At 36.7% G+C, this 23,127-nt stretch overlaps 1 protein-coding gene across 1 annotated transcript in view; it reads left to right on the top strand.

The window, feature by feature from the left end:
• Positions 1–6,983: 6,983 nt before the first annotated feature.
• Positions 6,984–23,127, top strand: part of Hs3st-A (Heparan sulfate 3-O sulfotransferase-A) — a 54,957-nt gene continuing 38,813 nt past the window's right edge. Inside the window, exon 1 of the mRNA XM_034984552.2 lies at positions 6,984–7,124. The gene's annotated coding sequence lies outside the window, so the exon portion shown is untranslated. The remainder of the gene's footprint in view (positions 7,125–23,127) is intronic.

The raw sequence follows: 23,127 nt of genomic DNA, 5'->3' as shown, positions 1-23,127 counted from the left end.
GAGTAACATATTAAGATATCCTCGGATGTATCCACAGAGAAATAAGAAAATTGGATGTAGGTAGGTTTTAAATTTTTTTAAGTTACCTACCTTACATTAAAATATGATATGGAAGATAATAATTACCTAAGTACTTTTATCAGTTGACCACGACAACGAGGATGACGAATGTGATCTACTTTGGAAGAAAATATCTACAGTACGCAGCCGAAAGTAATGTACTTCGATCTTAAGAAGGAGATAGCAAATTTGTAGAGCATTGTCCCTGTCGTTGAGACCGACAAAACGTCAAATTATAATTTGACGTTTTTGACGCCGGAATGCCATCCTAAAGGCCGATGTACATTACTTTCCGCCGCGTACTGTAAATTCCTATTGATAGACTTATAAATACTCCTCCTATTATAAAATTCTCTGACCTTACACACACATCGCCACACGAAAAGGGCTCTTACCTCTAAATAGGCAATATTTCCGCTCATTTACACCCTATACACGTAATAATCGTAAGGCGCACCTTTGCCCAGGTCAGCTCTCCCGGATGCCCACACCTGAAATTTCCCATACTCAATGAAATTGAATCTTTTAATCGTAACTTGGTTATACTCTCGCGGCCCTATACCATTCTCCTAAATGGTTCGTAATATAATAATATTAATATTATTAAATATGTCGGAGAACAAGAGGATGGCCGATAATTATTATTGATCTTTAGCCGACATCAGAAGGTAGTAATTAATAAGTAGGTACTTTACTCCATGTTCTTTACAAATAGTTCTCAGTAACGTATCACACGTGCAAACCATTAACGTAACACAACCAGATCACCCTAACCTAACCCTACCTATGGTCGCCTCCAACCACCCCTCACAGCGACCCCTCACCTCACTCTAAACTAGCTAGCCTGAGCTAAACACTACTACATCGTGTGATTAGGGCGCAATTGCCATTGCAACCTCTCAATCAAATCACGACCTATTCCGTTATCTAATCATCTCAAGGTAATCAATCACAACTTCATGAACGCTCTTAAAAGGATCATTGCATTGACTCTCTTACGATCTAAACCAGATCTTATAATTGACTTCTCATTACTAATTCAGAATATCGCAATAGCTCTACCTTCTCCACTCTGTGCACATCTGCATACAGAACACCATAGCATCGTGCGCCACACGCGCCACGACTAATATCTACCCAAATAAGCGATCACAACAGAAACCAGGTAGAATGTAAGCTATTCGATCTCATGGGCAACTCATTGTCTAATCCATTTCAACATTACACGAGAGTCATCAATGATTCTTTACCAACCGGGTTATACGATTCTAAAGCGGGTACTATCAAAGTTAACTTCAAGTTACTATCACACTAAACTATCACTTCAAACTAGTCATTATCTCAACTGCCGGTATATCTCCAATTGCAGAAATAACCTTAACGGATATCCTTATAATAATCTATCCACTGAGTTAAACGTTAACTCACGAATTACTCTAATATTCACCAATAATTAATATTCCATATTCGTCAAACAACTACGCGAACATTATTAATAGTGCTTTGCAGACAAAGTCACCGGATGGCACTAGATGTTACGATTTAACACAATGTACATTAGCATCGAACAATTACTGTTCTAACTATATCACAATCACCGAATTAAATATCACGATTAAGAAACTACCTACCTATCTCAAATAATAATAATTAGCTAAGCTATAATCTGATACTTAATTAATTTAACGCGAGAGAGAAATTATGAACAACAACAAAATGCGTGCCTGTCAAAATCCAACTCATTCAACTAAAATAAAGATGACTACGTCCCATAGAGTAAATACTTTCTTCATACGTTTCTTTTCACGGAGTCTACGACAGTAAGAACTCTTTCAATATCGACCCTCCAATAAATATATCAATTATACCCAACTATAACTATATATTAATATGTTTTATTATTTTACTAGCTGATGCCCGCGACTTCGTCCGCGTGGATTTACGTTTTTCAAAATCCCGCGGGAACTCTTATTTTCCGGGATAAAAAGTAGCCTATGTGTTAATCCAGGGTATAATCTATCTCCATACCAAATTTAAGCCAAATCCGTCCAGTAGTTTCTGCGTGAAGGAGTAACAAACACACACACACACACACACACACACACACACACACACACACACACACACACACACACACACACACACATACAAACTTTCGCCTTTATATCGTGTGATGATGATAAGTAATCCGTAATTCTTGCTTCTCACTCTCCCTCACCCTTCTCACTCTGAGAGGAGACCCGTGCTCTGTAGTGAGACGGCGATGGGTTGATCATGATGATGATGATGAATTCTTGCTTTAATGGTAAGGCTACTTATGCTTGGCTCTTTATAATAAGAGAATATAGTAATTACTAAGTAATTGACAAAAAAATGTTATGACTAATTAATTACAATGAAATTTTTTGTTTTTAACGTTCTTCGTTCAAAAGAGCTTGAGCTTACGCGATAAAAGAAAGAATTTTGAAGTCAAGTAGGATGAGTTTCTTGATCTGTACTTCCTTTTAACTTGCAATATACTTAAGCGAAATGGGATTTTATCTCTAGAAGACAATTTTTTGTCTCATTTACACTCGAAACACGTAATAAAGGAACGTATAATGTGTATCCGCCACCGAGGTCAGGCTATGCCAGATGGCACGACGCCCGTGTCAGTAAAACCTCTATTTAACGGATGAACTTAATTGACGCCTTCTCATGTTAACCCATCGCTCGGTTTGATTATAGTGTATTTATATCGACTCATTATCCTCATGATCGACCTTTCACCGGCTCACTACTAAGCACAGGTCTTCTCTCAGAATGACAAGGGTTTAGCCATAGTCTACCAGGCTGGAGGTTTTCTCACGATGTTTTCCTTTTCCATTAGGGAAAGTAATATTTAATTGCTTAAAACAAAATTTAACTCTGAAAATTTAGAGGTGTGTGCCCGGGATCGAACCACGGACCTCCCCCGACTAAGGGGAAAACGTCTTAACGACTAGGCTATTTATCGATTTTATATCGATTACATGACCATAATAATAACTTACGGTAAAATATTAACCCTTCAAGGTTGAAAAACATCGTAAAAGTTAAGAGAATCTTTCATTTTATTTGACGTGATTAGCATTCTGTTCATACTTCATACAGATAAGTCTCAAACCGCCGACGATGAACGATAAACGAGTAGAACTAGAAACTATAAACGAGTTGGCAATCAGCGGGAAGCGAGTGTGTATTTTCAATAGTTTTGTCGCCGGGCTATAAGCGAGTGTGCAAGTGCGACGAGCGATTACTCGCGTCATTCGCCCGCGGTCGCTCAGTCCTGTGCAAACCTGCGCGCACGTTACACGTGTTCAAGCGAGCGAGCATCGCTGAACGAGTTTATTTTTGAAAGCTCGTCGCTCAGCGACAAAACTAGTAAAGCGAGTCGTCGCAGTGTAAACAGTCAGAGAACAACTTTTGATACATGCATCTCTTTCGTTTACACGGAATCTACATTTATTGTGCGGTCGGACCACTGCCTAAGGAGCTAGTAAGGAATCAGATACTGTTTGTACAAGGCCGTGAGACAACCGGGAAGAAGTATTACATTGTATAGGCTATAGCCCCTGCGGCATCGTACCTATGCACACACTACATCGTTGACGCCAGAGTTTAGTTTCCTAGTGACCCCCATAGCCATAGTAGCGTGACGTAATGGCACGTGAAATGTAAAGAGTAACCTAAAGACATCATATTTATCAAAATCTAGCAAGTAGTTTGTACATACAAGGGAATAGACAGATGAAACGGCGATAAGTGGTGATAGCCTAGTGGTTAAGAGGGGCGGTTCGGGTACGTTTGGGGTTCGGTCCCGGGCACGCACCTCTAACTATCGAAGTTACTGTGTGGTAAACTATGGCCAAATTTAGTCCATTTCAGTCATTACTATCAAGGATAATCAGCATCCAAGGTACACTGCAGGCAGTAAAGCCGTACCGGGAGCACTAGCGATAAGAACAACTTTATCCGGGATAATTCTGATTGAACTAATGAGAAAACTTGCCCTCTCGCAACGTCTGGGACGCTCGTACATTTGCATTATTTTAATTAAATTACTTTTCATTGTAAAGCATTGAGTGAAGGGGAAAATTACACTCTATATAATTTAATAATTGTAAAGCATTTTAAACGCAGTCGTCTTGTAGAAGCCACGGCTACCTTTAGCTTCGTTATCCGATGGCTTGACGACTTGAAGTGGATTTGTCTTCATAACTAAATGTTTATCCTTGGGAATTCTGTTGAATCTCTTCTATCAGTCATTGGCTATAATACACCTAGAAGGTATAATTTAAATCCTTTGGTTCACCATCCCAGCAATATATTTAGGGCCACCAATATGACACCTTCCTAATGGTTTTCCTAAAAATCACACTGAATTCGTACTAACTGTTCAATATAGTTATGGAGCCTTTGTTGCTACATGTATTGGAACAAGTATTAATACGTTTTAGTATTATTTATTAGCTTAGCCCTAAGTAGTATAGTGGGAGTGCTACAACTTATCTACGGTCCCAATAGTAGCTCTCGATTCACGATAAGAGCTTTTTGACTTTAGAAACTAATTACTTATGCGAAAACTTTTATCGTCTGGGACGTTAAAATTACTTTAATTACAATAATTTTCTAGACATACAATGCATAACGGTGCAAAATAATTAAAATTTCATAATTACAGCAAGAGTAATAAGAAAACTTTTGTGTGCGAGCTTTAAAATCAGAAAAGTTGGAATATTTTCCAAACAATGAGATTCGAAACTGAGAATAAATTCTGTAATTTTTCACAGTGAAAATAAACGTTGATATTTCTCTCGGAGAACTCATAAAGTTTAAAAAGTTCTTTTGATATTTATAAAGTACTAGCTTATGCCCGCGACTTCGTCCGCGTCGACAACACAAATTTCAACCCCTATTTGGATTAATTTTCAAGACTATTTTCTTAGCGGAAGTCTGTCACGTATAGCTATCTGCATCCTTTTCAGCCCGATCCGTGCAGTAGTTTGAGATGTGCGTTGATAAATCTGTCAGCAGTCAGTCACTATTTCGTTTTATATAATATATTTAGATATAATTTATTTTAATTATGATATAATTATGATATATTTTAACCTTATGTTTTCTAGATTAGGGCATTTTAGTCCATAGAAAATACGGAGCTCAGCATTTTATCATTTTGGAAGACAGCCCCTCCCTGAAAATGTATATTTAAATTCAGGGTCAAGCAATGGTATCTTTCCCCTTTACATGCTTTTACGAGGGAAAAATAATTGCAAACATTGCTTTTCTTTTCTTTTGTTTTTTGTTTCCAGTTTGCAGCGAGGGTGTAAGTGACAGTTGTAAAATCGAGATAGTGGGAAAGAAAGTCTCGAGGGAAAATAGAACGATACGACTAATATACAAGTAATTCGATGCTTTGTTTTTAGGGCTTCATACGTAAAAAGTTACAAAGGAACCCTTATAGAATCAGTTCGTTGTCCATCTCTTGTGTCTATCGAGACCATTAATCTCAGAAATCAAGACTAATAACCACAGGTCTCCTCTCAGATTGAGAAGACTTTAAGACCATAGTCCACCACGTTGGCCAAGTGCGTATTGGCAGATTTCATACACGTTTAAACTTTCAGCATGTTATAGAGAAATTTCAGGCATGCAGGCTTCCTTACTCTGTTTCCCTCCACCGCTAACTATAAACTAGCAAAGTTTCTTTAGAAATAACGCTCTTAGCGCAGTATCAGAGGTTGATAAAGATATTATAATATAGTTGAGAGACACAACTGCAGGCGATCTCCTCCGACTACAGATAGGTTTATTATGTAAATCCGGCGTATCAGACGTACAGATAAATGACGGTTACACGTAAATTATACGCGCACGTCCTTTGCGTAAAAAGCTTTGACGCTGATCTAGATTTGAGCTATTACTATTCAACCACTTCGTGACCGTGTTCCCGCTGAAATACGAGTTTTATGCTTGCCACGAATGTCGTATTATTTTTATCAGTAGCTTTTGAGAATGATAAAAATTCTATTTATTGCAAATACGTTTTATTTGTACTAACTACTAAGTACTTACTACAGCTAGTTGTGAGTATGAAATCCAAATTGTTAAACGATTGGGAAGGATGTTTGTATTTTTATACTGCAGACTACTTCATAAATCATAATATTATACGTTCTATCTTAACTGCGCCAACGATAGTAAAAACAAGATAAAGTTCGAAACTAAAACCCGGCTATTGTAAATAAAATTGATTTTTTTTATCGCTCAGTATGTTTTAATATTATATCTACTATAATTATGTACTCAAAATTTTCAAATGATTTTCTATTAGTAAAATCTACTGAACTGTAACAATTCTAAGAAAATGTTATAATATTTTATTCTTACAAATATTTACATCTTTTTTAACCGACTTCAAAAAAAGGAGGAGGTTCTCAATTCGTCGGAATCTTTTTTTTAATAATGATCTTATTCCTCAGAGCCGTTAAGTTTCGCTATTCAAAAGTAAGCCTATTGGAAAACCTAATTTGTTTCATGAGCATAACGTGAACATAAGGAAAATTTGTGGCTATAACATTTCATAACTCAACTTATTTGTGCGTCGACTAAGAATTCCCTCCAAAGCGAGCGTTGGGATTCAAATCGCGTTATTCGAAATGGCAACACTGACGTCGGGCAGCCAATACAGGGTGTTACTCCTGTTCTAGTACCGAGTACGGCGTGTTTATTCTGCCTCTGCCGCGTATATCGACCGCCCGGCGCGCGCCGCCTCAGTCGTCGCCTCTACTCCGACCGCGCCGCGCGGCCTCCGCACCTGACAGCTGCCTCGACAACCTCACTGATCCTACACAACAAAATGCGAAATAAAACACACATCCTGTACCTAAAAACTGTTATCAACGTGACGCATGTTACCTAATTAAAATCATCTATAGTGCACCCGGACACAAAAAACGCGTGTGCAGAACAAAATAAAAGAGATTGTTGTGTCATGTGAATCTGTGTTGATCCAGAGGGTATATTTGGCGGCTGTCTATGAGGTAAGATATTTCATTTTGCCATAATAAGTAAATATACGCAGGTTATGAAATTCGAAGGCCACAGAGAAACCTTGAAAGCGGTGGCGCACAGGATATCAAGTCATAGCATGTAGTAAACACTTCGTAAGAACGCTAGACCGTTTCGATAAAAGATCGTACCGCACTTTTTAGGTTCTGTTTACGAAATGGGTTAATGTTAGGTCAACTGAAAAATTGTAAGCGTCAAGGTTAAAAGTCGCATGTAGGCCCTTTGCGGTTGAATGAACGTGATATAATTTATTTAATGTTAAAGTTATATTTTATTTAAGTGATTTTACGCAACACTAGTAACCAGAGATATTCTACATGTGGGTGTTACGGAGGTCTACGCCGTAGACACTTGTAGCAATAGTATTAAAATTCGCGCGTATTCCACGTCTACGCGGGAGAACCTCAGACCAAGATTTACTCTTCAAATCAATTTCTCTCTACAAAATAATTTAATTTTATACTGAGCTTAAAATTAGGTTAAAATAAATCATAATTATCGATACTTTTTTTTAATGTAAAAATACAACAAAATCTTAAGACCAGCTAATCTATGTACTTAGTATTAAAACAGTGTGATATATTTTAATGTAACAAAATATTACGTAATTCAAAAGATTACGTAAATTCATTGATAATAATATATTATTCTAACTTATATTACTACCGCAACAGTAAATCCAAGAAGGATAAATCTTTTCGAGAAGAAATTTAAATTTTACGACATAATACTTCATGCATTCTAATCCCGAAAAGTTATAGAAGTCTCTTAAATTTAAAAAGGATATCGGGAACGCTCCGAAAGTTTGTTCGCAAGATTTTTATTTTTATCAAAGTTCGCTAGAGTATATTTTCGATTAAATCCATTTTGAAGTATCTATAAAAAGAAAACTAAGTATATCTTACTACAAACTATAATTTTCTTCACTTGCTCAATGACAAGGGTTTGGAAATAAATGTTTTCATTTTATGAGTTGCTACTTGCTACACGTAGATTATGCGACTTCGTCCGCGTGAAGTTAGTGTTTGGATTTAGTCTACAGGATGCAAGCTGTCTCTTTTTTGTCAAAAACGGTTAAACAGATAGGCCTAGATTAAAATCTAGTAGACAGACAGACAGACACACTTTTACATTTATGATGGATTTTTATCAATTGAAAATGTTATATTAACAACCTAAACTAATTACAGTATGTCAAATGGCTACATTTTTGCGCTGAAAATCCAGGCTGATTCATTGCACAAAAATGAATCATCCAGGTACTTATTCGAATACGTCATAAAGTACGCGACAGGTTCAAACTAAAATTCAAATTATTTATTCAGAATTGGTAAAATTTTACGCTTCCTGATTGTCAATTTTTTTTATTTGTAAGATGATATGATATGGTGGTGATAATTAATACGTACTTATAACTAAAGCTACGGTTGAAATGGCAATCGGGGAGAGAACGCCCCGCACACCTGAACAGCCCTGCGCTAATCCGGTGCGGGCGAGGGCAATATTCCCCTTTACACCCTCCAACTAAGCGTAAAGCTTGTGCTAGGAGTAGGCACGAAAATAATGCAACTTGTGGGGTCTGAACCTCCGACCTTTCGGAATCCAGTCCGCTTATAGTGACATACTTTTAATCCCGGGGTAACAAAGTATGGGATTTTCAATAACGTGGATTTTAACTTATTACCCTACGTGGTGGACAAATAATAATATTTTAAACAAAGATATTTACTACCAAGATTTTTAAAGCTTTTGCTTCTCGAGGGGTGGCAAAGTCAGAAATCCAATTGAAATTCCAAATCTTGAAGTTGAATTTATTCAGTTTTCCCTTTTTTCGCTTGTTTAAAACAGAATCATTAGGCAGTTTAAAAATACGAAAGTGTTCAATTGTATACGTAATAAAAAAGTTTTTTATTTAAGTTTGTTACGTTTTTTTACAAATTATATTATTTAAACTTCTTACCACCAGATGAGATTGCAGTCAAGGGCTAACTTGTATCTGAATTTAAAAAAAAAACAGTGGACCCGATTCTCTTGTACACAATCTCTAAACTAAACTAAATTAACAGGTCTAAATCTAGTGCAGTCCTTTTCCGCAAGCAACAGTATGAAAGGGATAGCAATAGATTTAGACGTGCCATTTTAGTTTAGTTTAGAGATTGTGTACAACGGAATAAGCCACATTAACTTTTACATTTTAATTCATCACATGAATTTAGGTACCTGTGATACTGATATTCCTACAGAAAACCACAATTAACTACTATTTTGACTTTGACTTGACAAAAAGATGGGCCATTAAAATTGCCAAAGTGTGTTCAAATAGTGGAACCTAGATAAAAGCTGGTCTGCTTTCTTAAATCTATCATTCCGTTCTAATTTACTGTTATAGCTACGAGCTATGACGTCACCCGGGTCACGACTGAAAAAATAGCCAGACCCTGTCAAAACTATAAAATAACAAGCTGCGTTTCACAATTCAAATTGTGCAGTTGTGCACCTCACCCAATTTTTTACCTTTGATGCAAAGTGATGGGTGTTATCAGTTTGACTGCTTTGTCGGTCTGTGTGTCACAGACACTCAGTTCTATTTACGCTGAGTTTTTAATCATTGGATTTGTACTAACGAGCTGGTAGGCACGCTTTGATCTAAGAGCAGGAAGGTGGCGTGCATTGTGTGCCTGGTAATTTTCTCAAAATTGTGTGTCGTTTGCCAATCTGCACTTGGCCTGCGTTGTAGACTATTGACTTCCCGTTCTGAGAGAAGACGCGTGCACAGTAGTGAACTGGCGATGGGCTCTACATGATGATTATGATGAGTCTAAAGTTAGAACATCGCTAATCTACCTACCTACCACATGACGACATGTCCAGTAGCGTCTATTCGAGCAACCTTGAATTAGGGGTCGCATGAATTAATCATGCGAACACGCGATCCCACCCTTTGTTTAATTAATCACCCCGAACATTTACGCCTCTTTACCACGCTTCTGTTTTTTCCATTCACTATTCCATAATCTATCGTGAATTCAATTGATTATTGAACCATCAAATATGAAGGTTTTAATCAACGTGCCTAAATTGAATTTTTGAAACTCTCGCTTTATTTATTGTTTTGTTTGTTTCAAATAAATACCTACTCGAAATAATTGCTGCCTGAAAGAGATCGCTAAATAGTGATAAGGCTACCAAAATTATAGCTATACTTTGTTTTGTTTTTTATGTTTTGTCCAATTTTGTTCAATTATTCATGTAAGTAGTATTTGGTTTTTGTTTTAACAAGTGGACTAGATGCACTGCTGCCTCTTAGGTTGGTGGGGTAGGATGCGGTTGGGAGAAGATGACAGTGACGTTGAATTCATGTTGAATTTCTTGATTTTTATCTCCCTCCCACAGGTCACAATATACGTGCCCCATCTATCTCACAAACCGTCAGTGAAACGTCATCGTCATACCTACAATTTGATATTATAGAGGGAGAGATTTTATAAAAGCTGAAAGTTTCTCTGCGTATTGTCCCCAACACTGGGAGGAACGTTTATTTGAACAGGTAATAAAGGTGTAATATTTTTTACGTCAAATTATAAAGTCTAATTTTTTTATATTGTTCTGAATAGTAATTAAAATCACGTCATGCATTGCCAGACACTTAATATCATGGCAGCCCCCTGCCAGACACTTCTTAAACTTTAAAACTTTGAGAGTGTCTGGCAGGGGGTTACCATGATACTAAGTGCAGCAGGCAATGCAGAACCATTAAAACTAGAACGTGAAGGTTAAACTAACTTACAGGTAAGGTATATAAGACCAATTGTATTATGTACCTACCGGCTGTGGCCAAATTATGGGCCGTCAACACGCAGATTGATGTGAGCAGTTTAGGCACTGTTTATTTTATATTAATGAAATAAGACTTGGTAGGTAGGTTCTATAAATGCGATAACAATGCTTCTTAATGTTACAAATGTTAATGTAACATGTAGTTATACTTTGGTATACTTCGTTTGTATTTTGTACTTGGATCCGAGACATGGTCGCTAACTATGGGCCTCATAAGAAAGCTCAGAGTCACTCAGCGGGCGATGGAGAGATGCTTGAAGTTTCTCAACGTGATCAAATTAGAAATGCAGAGATCCGTAGGAGAACTAGAGTAACCGACATAGCTCAACGGGTTGCGAAGCTGAAGTGGCAATGGGCAGGGACATAGTTCGTAAAACCGATAGACGTTGGGGCACAGAAGATTTACCTAATAGTACTAACGTACAAAAGTCTCTCTCTATTGTTAAAGAATTATTTGTGACGATTTAATAGCCTACATAATTATTATATTAAATGAAATAGGGAAGCTCACTCGTGTGAAGCCGGGGCCATTCATGTAACTCTATAATTAAAAAAAAATGTGTACAACTAAATAGAATTTTGCTACTGTAGCATTAGACTTTCATGGTGCTCTAGGTTTGATTTAAATCTCGAGATTAACTAGAACACGCCACACGACAAATACCGCTCCTTAAAGCTATAGTCTAATTCTAATAAAACTATCTGAGCTGCGCCAAGACTGCAAAGTGTTTCAAGCCGTTTTCCAGTCGTTTAAGTTTCAAGTAACTATTCAATTTACATATTTAAGCAGGGTGGGTGACGGGTGGTAGGAAGCGGCCTCGACTGTAGTGCATGCGATCATGTCGCAATCTCCCTAACTACTTGTAAATACCATTGATAATTACCTTGAAATGGGAATTACTTTTGTCTTCAAGTTCTCATAAAGAAGCTCAGAGTTACTCAGAGAGAGCTGTGCTTGGAGTTTTTCTACGTGACCAAATCAGAAATGAGGAAATCCATAGGAGAACCAGAGTAACCGATATAGCCCAGCGAATTGCAAAGCTGAAACGTCAATAGACAGGCCACATAGTTTCGAAAAACCGATATACGTGGGGTATCAGGGTGATAGAATGGCGACTTCGCACTGAAAAGCGAAGCGTTGGAAGAAACGAGTCCCAGGGAGCCGCTGCAGCTAGATTGAGACGGCGCAAGGCCGTGGCGTGTGGAAGTCCCTACAAGAGACCTATGTCTAGCAGTTAATGTCTCTTGGTTGATAATGATGATGAATGATGAGGAACTACGTAAGGAGGTGCGGCCTAGTTACGACAGCATATAGGTATCAGTGAGTTTTTCGCCTATCGTATTTTTCGTCACCCATGCCACAATACCAGTGAGATTAGTAGGTATGTATGAGATGAAGCTTCGAAACACTTCAGCGTTTCAAGTTTGCAAAGAGCAAAATGGAGCTTACTAGCCTTATTTTAAAGCTCAAGTTCGTCCATTTTTAACCGACTTCAAAAAAAGGAGGAGGTTCTCAATTCGTCGGAATCTTTTTTTTTTTATTTTTTTTATTTTTTATGTATGTTCCCCGATTACTCGAAGACGCCTGGACCGATTTTGAAAATTCTTTTTTTGTTTGAAAGGGTATACTTCAAAGTTGGTCCCATTTAAATTTGGTGAAGATCTGATGAACATCTTCGAAGATAGATACTGGAACTCCTCAACGGATAAGAGTAAATTGCTCGCGATCAGTGTAATAGCTTAGTAAACAGTAGATTTTTAACCAGTCATAGCATAATTCCATGGGACCACTAAATATTGTGAAATAATTTTTTTTTACAAAAAAAAATAAAAACCGACTTCGATACACAAACACTAAAAATTGAAAAATAATTTAATTTATTACCGAATATATTATGTATACAAGAGTTAATATAGTTCCATAATAATATTTTTTGGGGTCGGTGCCAATGAGGTGCCATTGTGGAGTCTCATAAAAATATGAAGTCTAGACGATTCGCGCAGCTAAAGCTAATTGGCACCGGCACCAAAAAGTATTATTATGGAACTATAGTAACTCTTGTATACATAATATATTCGGTAATAAATTAAATTATTTTTCAATTTTTAGTGTTTGTGTATCGAAGTCGGTTTTTATTTTTTTTGTAAAAAATTTACAGCCAGCGTTCCACGCTAAAACGTGGTTCGCCCCTCGAAGTCTATCAATAACGTAGAGTGATATGTGAAATCTAATAGGTACTTAGCACACTGAAGACTAGGCTGTGTTATAATTACTAGATTCTACATTTAAAACTGTTATATTGATAGACCAAGTCTATACATTTAAATCCTGCAGAATTTTATTGAGGAAATCGTGAAATTTTATCGTGCAAAATGTCGAAATAAATACCCAATTACGGAACAATCGGTATGCGAGTCTAACTCGCACTTGGCCGGGTTTTTTAAATATAAATAAAAACTTTTATAAATATTTATTAGTTTTGTAGCCTTTACCTTCCTACCTAATAAAATACCCAGTTTAAATATTACGTGCGACCAACTGTTATTTCTACGCCAAAGCTAATTAAGCTTCGCGGTGTGCTTTCGTTGTAGAATTTAGTTGGTTATTATAATAAACTCAAGGTCGCGTAACGACTAACGAGGTAAGGAGAAATTATTTTTGGTTGACGTTAGAACAGCTAAGAGTCGTCGCACACTGCCTCCGCTCTCTACTGTCCAAGCTTTAGTAAATTTAAAGTGAAAAAACCTTTCTTAAAGTTAAAAGCTTTTTTTATGAAACTTACTTATGAAAGCAAATTATATACCTATCCTATCATATGCCATTAGGTATTTCCAGCGTCCACCTTCCGTCTTCATCATCAGGCTCTTGGCATTGTATTTTTTGAAAAGTACCTACTGCAAAACAAAGTATTCCAAATTCAATAATTCCAAACATTCCAAATTCGACTGTCATGCCATAAGCCATCACCACACACAGATATATACAGATATGCAACTAGCGTGGCCCCCTCAGTCCCTCTCGCTCAAGCAGAGGTACTTACTTGTGAAATGTTATTCCTTCTATTTTACGCTCGCTTCGGCTATTGTAGCTTAATATACTGCAACCTACCATTGCACAATAATCAAAAACAAAAACAACAAAACAATTCAATTATTTCTTTAAAAATACTTGAGTCAACATAACCGCACTTCACGTTGTTTGTCAAGATCTTATGTACAAACTTTGACAAACAAAAAAAGTGGCCGCGGTCATATGGACAAAAACAATCATTTTGTCACGTTCTAGTAAGAGCTTAAATGCATTTAGCTATCACAAAAGTCACATTAGGGCCACTTCAAAAGGTATTTGTTCTGAGCCATAACACAATTTCAATGTCCACCTCAATGGAACCATAATCATCTACGTATTGTACTCTAAACTACACGCGAAGAAATTTCAACTCAATGAGGAAGTTTCAGGGCAACGTTCGATAAAATTTTCATAGATGGCGCTAAATAACCCCACCACTAAAGATGAAAATAATACCTGTATCAAACAAAGCAACCTATACAAGACAGGATATCCTGATAGCAAAGAAATAAAAGAACCGACTTTTTCACATTTTATTAGCAAACATATAATACCTACGCAACACCAATTTAAGAGTTGCTCTTAAGCAAAGGAAATGTAGAGAAACATACACCCAGTATTGGGTAAAATTAAAGATATATAAAAAACTTCGAGCTTACTTTCAAAAGAGAATACGTTATCTCGGTACCTAGTTCAAAGAAATGTCTTTTGAATTCTTTTTATAAAATTTCTAACTTAATAACCTCGATCCTAACTTTCCGAACCGAAAAGAAAACTAAAGTTAGCCTGGAAATGTACAACTTCATTTGTAGATTTTATGCAGTTTATATAAAATTCAATTATCTTTTTACAACCTCTTTCTGAAATATTTACGATACCTAGGTATTTCGTATTAAGTATTTCAATATATACACCTACTTTTGTGTACCTAATAAGAAACCTAGGATCTTAAAAAAAATAGGTACGTCAGTACATAATAATTCAATAATTCGAGGTAATTTTTTCCAATGAAATTTCTAAGCTGTCATAATATCGTAGCTGTCATAATAACATTATAAAACCAAAGCGTGTGTTTGTTTTTAGGGTTCCTTACCTCAAAAGGACAAAAGGAACCCTTACCTATAGGATCACTTCGTTGACTGTCTGTCTGTCAAGAAACCTACCTCCCGTTTACCGAGAATCATGAAATTTGAATTTTTTTTTTTAAATACTTCAAAAGTATTCTATAAGACTCTTGAAATAATTACTATGCTTTCCAACAAAGCCTCTACATTTTCAATGATCCTTTCGTTCAAACGACTTTATGACTCGGTGAATTGAACTAAACGTTAAAAGACCTTGAAGAGCCGTGAATTCATTGCTAAATCGAAATGGAAATTCAGTTTTATGAGATTGTTCTGAGAGATCTAAAAGACCTTTCGTTGATTTACTTGTAGGTTACTTACTTGTACTTACTTGTAGGTTGTACCTACTTACTTGTAGGTTTTTTATATACTCTCATTTTCAAGCCAACCACTAAGCATAACGTGGTGTTGTGCTAGGTATAGATTCGAGAGTTAAATGGGTTGAATATTATTACCTACGCTACGGCGATTTGGGATTTTGATTAGGTTTGGGATTTCATTTTCCAGGGCAAAAGTAGCCTATCCGTAGTAGCCCGTCCCAGGGATGCAAGGTATCTCTGCACCAGATTTCGTAAAAACATTTAAACGGATGATTCTTGAAAATCCCGTGGGATCTCAAGATTTAGGAATGCAATTACTTACATGCATGCATCAGGGTTGAGGAGTTGGGTCCTCGAGTTCTTTACTCTTTAAAATAATAATAATAATCTTATAAAATCTTTACCTCCAATATCAATAATCATCAGTTTTGGTGGTCAGGTCCCTTGCAGCATCAGGATTGAGGGGTTAGAATTTAATTTTTTATGGGACAAAGTCGCAATCAATACATTTAAAAAACAAGTGCGAGACAGGCTCGCGCAACGAGGGTTCCGTACTACAGTCGTATTTTTTCGACATTTTGCACGATACTTCAAAAACTATGATGCATTAAAATAAATAAAAATCTCTTTTAGAATGCACAAGTGAAGCCCTTTCATATGATACCCTACTTGATAAAGTTATCTTACTTAGAAAGTTGAAAATAGCAATATTTGTTCATGACCACATTTTTTTTTTTTGTGTGATGTAACCACAAATTCACGGTTTTCAGATTTTTCCCCGAATGTCTGCTATGAGACCTACCTACCTGCCAAATTTCATGATTCTAGGTCAACGGGAAATACCCTGTAGGTTTCTTGACAGACCGACAGACAGACAGACAGACAACAAAGTGATCCTATAAGGGTTCCGTTTTTCCTTTTGAGGTACGGAACCCTAAAATTACCCAAATCGGTTCAGAAATCTCGGAGATTTCGGTGTATTTAGGTAGAAACCTCATTTATTGAAAGTCGGCTAAAAATAGCCTATGTCACTCCTTAGTTAATCCTCAACTTATCTGTGAAAGGTTCGTCAAAATAGGTTCAGCTGTTTCGAAGATTAGCTCATTCAAACATACAGACACACAGACAGACAGACAGACAGACAAAAATTTTAAAACTTGTGATTCAGTTATGGTACCTACAGTTCATATAAATGTACTTATGTCTTAAACGGCAGAATGCGTTCAAAGCGAGCGAAGAGAGAGAGAGACCTCGCTTCGCTCGGTCAATTATTGCAATAATATTTACAAAAAAAGGCCGAACGCTCCTCTGTTTTTTTTTTTTTTTTGTCGTAAAGTACTGACACTAGTACTTTACTACCATTACAATCTAGCCTATGAGAGAGGCTAATAAGCAATTTTATATTAACCTAAACTTATAAACGTACTTATACCTAAGAATCAGTCCATTGACTTAGCTTAGTTTATAGTTAAGATACCTTATTGGAAGACACTTTGTTCTTGTGTTCTTAAAATTGCACTAGCACTAGTCTTTCACTTTGTTCGTGTGATCTTTGATTTGCACTAGCACTACACTTTCACTTTAGCTACACTAGCTCAAAAGGCTTAGTCCTCTTAAGGCTACGTATTAGGTCTGTGTTGTCGAGGAGCTGGATAGCCTCGATGTTAACATGTTCATGGAGCCTACGTTCGTGGGATTTAGCGTGTTTGCTAATAGCTGTGTCCACGAAGCCCATTTGAAGCTCGCGATGAATGTCTTCATTGCCCCTCTGAATGAGAAAAAGCACGACTGGTCAACTTATTCACCAGTCAGATCGGTCAAGTGCGAGACATTACGATGTTTATGGCATCTCTCTGTTTGACACAATTTCAAAAGCTCAAATACGCTTCAAAGTTACGAGTAAAGTTGATGCATGTTGTAGGTTTTCGTTCTAAATAAGTAGCGAGTTTTCGTTCATAATTTGCGTCATATCGACGCGGCCGCTCGGCGCGGGCGTGGGGAAATTTCGCGGGCTTTGTTTTATTGCTTCCGTACTTTATGGTAATAGCAACAAACCTGCGGAGTGCCGCCATTACCAGCCGTATTATATTCCTTATTTAATATGTAGGCATTATTTAATACCAGAAAGGAAGACAACTCTGTCTGACTTCTATACAAATAAATATTTTTTTATAAAAATCTAAGTAAGTCCCGGCCGAAATCACTAGCCATCATCTTCTACTCAGACTTCGTCTGAGTGGATTTAAGTTTTTAAAATCGCGTGGGAATTTTTTGATTTGCTTATGACACTCTCCATGGTTTCTAGCTATATCTACCCATGCTAAGAATTACGTCGATTCGTTTCTCTATTGAGACGTAATTGAAGAACAAACTGGCAACAAACCCAAAAAACCGGCCAAGTGCGAGTCAGGCTCGCGCAATGAGAGTTCCGTACTACAGTCGTATTTTTTCGACATTTTGCATGATAATTCAAAAACTATGATGCATAAAAATAAATAAAAATCTGTTTTAGAATGTACAGATGAAGACCTTTCATATGATACCTATCTCACTTCGAAAGTTGAAAATACTAATTATTAGTTCATGACCACAATTTTTTTTTTTTTTGTGTGACCTAATCCTAAATTCACGGTTTTCAGAATTTTCCCCAAATTTCAGCTATAAGATGTACGTACCTGCCAAATTTGTGGCAGGTATGGTGCCAAACATGATTCTAGGTCAACGGGAAGTACCCTGTAGGTTTCTTGACAAACAGACGGACAGACAGACAGACAGACAAACAACAAAGTGATCCTATAAGGGTTCCGTTTTTCCTTTTGAGGCACGGAACCCTAAAAACCAACAAATACTTTCGCATTTATAATATGTGCAGTGATAATTTAGTAAAATATTTTGGCGTCAATGAAAAATGGAAATAAAAAGTTGACTTTTGTTAAACGTAACGATCTCTAGGATTAAAAGGCTATGGCTTTAAAAAAATTGTTGCAAAGTTTATGATTTCGATCCGTTACTCCCTTTGTTGCTGGTGTTTCTATTTCCTTTTAATTATTTCTTGACATATGATACCAATTAAAATAACAACGCGAATCAATATTTTTCTTTCCGAGTGAAAAAGCCGAAAATAAAAGGTGACAATAATAATTTAACAGAATCATTTTCTACAATGACAACTCGTAGGCATATCGTAGGTACCTATATCTATAGATATTTTACCTACTCGGGAAATAGGAATAAACATTAGTTGTTGAATAATTTTTTAAACTTTATAAAAAGAAGATATTTATTATTTTTGATTTAAAGATTTTCTTTCTCAAAATATTTTTTGTACAACTATTTGCAGTAAAATTTGAGGACCTGGGCTGTTATAGTGATAAGTGGACACTTTCGTCAGTCAGCAAGTAGATATTCAATTGTATGACGTAATGAAATACAGCCAATGATATTTTATGTATACAGCGGTCAAATACTCTGCAGATTTTCGTCCTCAGATTTTTCTGCGCTTTATCACAGGCCTTATTTTCAGTTTTTTTCAGTGACATGGGTCGTTTCAAATTATTTTGGAGCTTACAAGTTACGAGTTAGAGTGCTTACAACTTTTAACGAGAGAGCTTCAGGAACGTGATCCCTAATGTATTCTATACGAATTCCATATTACAAACAGAACTAGTTTACGTTCGGGGCTTCGTCCACATGGGTTTAGGTTTTTGAAACCTTCTGGTTTTTTGAGATAAAAATAAGATTCGAATTGTATTACGAACTAGCTTATTCCCGCAACTTCGTCCGCGTGGACTACACGAACTTAGGGATTGGATCTTTAAAAATCCTATGTGCTATCTGCATGCCAAATTTCACTCCGTTCCGTCCAGTAGTTTGAGCTGGGCTTTGATAGATCAGTCAGTCAGTCGGCTTTTTCTTTTATACCTATATACTGATTTCATTAAGTTTTCTCTTTCGCTGTGTTACTTTTCTTTAATGGTCTAAATCAAAAGTATACAATTTGTAGTTTAATCCACTTGTAAAAATCTCTGCAGCAAATAAAAAGTCACTTTTGGTACTATTTCATTGTACGAAGCCTGGTTGAAATGTTCAATGGAATCACGAGCTCAGTAGAGAGACGACCTTTGGGATCCTTTATTCAGCGAGAAACTTGGCTTTTCACAATAGCCGCATCTTTGCTACGTGACAAGAGTCAAACAAATAGAACGACCCTTTTTACAACTAACGACACCAACAATGCGGCCACCTTCTTTCATGTCATGCCTCGTCATGTTTTGTACAGTTACACGAAATTGGTCACGTAGTGATACAAGCCAACAACGTGCTTGGGCGGTTTGAGCTATTATGCGTAAGATAACTTTTTGGGAAGAATTATAGGAAAATATTTGTATAAGTTTAGGTATACCAATAAAAGCCACTAATATGTACAGTACCACAGAATACATAGCTAGAAGTACCTACCTACATAGAGATCATTGGCTAGTAACCCATACTCCATACTAATACTTATTATGAATGCGAAAGTGTATCTATCTGTCTGTATGTATAGCTTGCATCCCGGGGACGGACATAGGCTACTCTTTATCCTGGAAAATCGCGAGTTCCCAAGGGATTTCAAAAAACTGATGCAACGTGGACGAAGTCTTGGGCATATTCATTTAGTAGACTATGAATACTACAACAAGCTAATATTACATTACCGTAGTCAATAAAATCGTACTTATTTCAGTGCGACAATGTGCAACCTCTACAATCATTGCCAATAGACAGGTCATCTTTTTTAGGGTTCCGTACCCAAAGGGTAAAACGAGACCCTATTACTAAGACTTCGCTGTCCGTCCGTCTGTCTGTCCATCTATCTATCCATCTGTCATCTCATGAACCGTGATAGTTAGACAGTTGAAATTTTCACAGATGATGTATTTCTATAGCCACTATAATAACAAATACTAAAAATCAGAATAAGATAAATATTTGAGGGGGCTCGAATACAATAGACATGATTTTTTTGCCGTTTCTGACCGACTCGCACTTGGCCGGTTTTTGGTTCTAGATCTCGCTACTACTTTTACGTTTGTACAATAAAACTACGAAGTTGATTCCGATTGTGGATTTTCGTACTGTTTTCCTTAAGGCTACCAGATTATTTATAAAAATAAAATAAAATAAAATAAAAATAGCCTTTATTTCCAAAACATGCATCAATATTCATATTAGATAACATTAAGTTGTGTCCTTTACAGTATAATATTTCGTTGAATTAGATTATTATATATTAGTTACGCCTATTTACATATTTGATATAAGTTATTACATTTCTAATATTTACCTACTATGAGTTTATATTGTTTAAAGTTTTTTTTTTTTTTTTTTTTTTTTTTTAATTATGTCCCGTGTCTCGGATTGCCTGTTGGCAAAGGCCTCCTCTAGCTCCCGCCACTGTGCTCTGTCAGGCGCTTTTCTGCGCCAATTTGGTCCCGCGGTCTGTTTTATTTCATCTTCCCATCGTCTGCACGGTCTGCCTCTAATCCTTTTTCCATCTCGTGGATACCAGTTTGTAACAATTTTGCTCCATTTATCATATCTGTCCCTTTGCGAGTGACCCGCCCATCTCCATTTTTGTGTATCTATCTTACTTAGAATGTCCTTTACTTTTGTCTTGTTTCTAATAAACTGACTATTGTATCGATCTTTTAGCCTCACTCCAACCATACTCCTTTCCATGGCTCTCTGACATTTAGCTAATTTCATTCTGTGAGTTACATTCAGAGCCCAGGTTTCACAGCCGTAGGTTAAACAGGGTAATACACAAGCGTTAAATACTTTACTCTTTAGCGATAATCCAAAATCTCTATTTTTCATTATTTCTTTTAACGCCCAGTATTTTTTCCATCCATTTGCAATCCTCCTATCAATTTCTTTTGTTGTTATATCCAAAGGTGAAATTATCTGTCCCAAGTAAATATACTCGTCTACATAATCTATAATTTTTCCATCTGCAGTGATATCTATTTTTGTAGAGTTTGTCATTACCTTGGTCTTTTCGATATTCATTGACAGACCGACCTCTGCACTTTCTTGAGACAGCTGTTGGATCATTATTTTCAATTTTTTTGGGTTCTCTTCAAAAAGTACAAGATCATCGGCGAACCTAAGATGGTTGAGTTTCATTCCGTCGATGTTTAGACCAAAAGTTGCCCAGTCTAATTTCCGGAAAATGTCTTCGAGGACTGCTGAAAATATCTTAGGAGAGACCGGGTCACCTTGACACCGGACTCCTCGTTTTATTGGGAACTCCTCTCCTAAATTTTCTAGTTGTATTTTTGCTCTACTATTATCGTATATTTTCCTTAGGATGTTCGTGTATATTTTGTTGATACCCTGCCTTTCCAAACTAGCCCATATTTTGGGATGTTCCAAGGAATCAAACGCTTTGCTATAATCGATAAAAGCCAGGTAGAGCGGCTTATTGTATTCCTTAGATTTCTCAATAACTTGTTTAACCGTATGGATGTGGTCAATGGTTGAGAAGTTTTTCCTGAAACCAGCCTGTTCTTTGGGCTGGTTTTCATCTAATTGTTTACTAATTCGTTCGAGTATTATTTTTGAGAATACCTTGTATATATTCGACATAAGGCTTATCGGTCTGTAGTTCCCTATATCGCCTTTCTCTCCTTTTTTATGCAAAAGGATTATATGGGACATAATCCATTGTTTTGGAATTTCGCCAGTGTTAAGAATTTTGTCGAAGATCTTGGCGAGAAGAGGACTCAGACTATCAATACAACTGTGGAGCAGTTCATTTTTTATGTTGTCGGGTCCCGGAGCTTTCTCTAGCTTTTGGTTTTGTATAGCTTTCCTGACTTCCATTTCCATTATCTTTGGCTCGTTTTCTATCTCTTCTAGTTCTTGTTGGCTCCTAGAGCTTTGTCCTAAGTAGCAGGAAGAGCTTTTAATAGAGCTACTGTAGAGTCCGCTGTAGTATTCGGTAGCTAAATTTATTATATCTGCTCTCTTAGTGATTGTTTTATTTTTCCTGGTCATTTTTGGTATCCATTCCTTTTTCGCATCCTTCAGTTCTATGAGCGCTTTTCTAACTCCTCCAGTTTTTGTGATGTGATTCTCTATAGTTTTCAGTCTGGTACATCTCCGGTCTTTTCGCACATGTTCGTTAATTTTTTTGCTCAGCTCAGCTATTTCCTTCTGAGGTTCTTTTTTATTTTGACTAAACAGGAGCTTTCTATCATGTATAAGCTGCAAAGTTGGTTGGCTCAATTTGTATGTTTTCTTGTATTTTCCCCTAGGTTTGTTGGTTTGAGTCAAAATATGCTCTAATTTCTCATACATATTAATTGGGTTAAAATCTTCCTCAAGTGATTGAAACAGAGCAGTATTTAAATCATTTATACTATTTTCAGTTATCGGTGCGAATTTGTGTGGGTTGATGTGCTTCCTTGACCTTTTTGGGGCATGGGCACGCAGCGAACTACGGACCATACGATGGTTCGTGTTAAAATTTAATTTCTGAACTATCCCAGTGTCAGTGAACGCTTTAGGGAAATTGGTAGTTACATAATCAATTTCGTTCTTATATTTACCATCTGGGGAAATCCAAGTCCATTTACTT

Source organism: Maniola hyperantus, chromosome 3 (assembly GCF_902806685.2).
Source record: "Maniola hyperantus chromosome 3, iAphHyp1.2, whole genome shotgun sequence".
In the NCBI taxonomy this organism is placed as follows: domain Eukaryota; kingdom Metazoa; phylum Arthropoda; class Insecta; order Lepidoptera; family Nymphalidae; genus Maniola; species Maniola hyperantus.
Note: the sequence above shows the minus strand (reverse complement) of the source record. Positions and strands in the feature narration are given on the sequence as shown.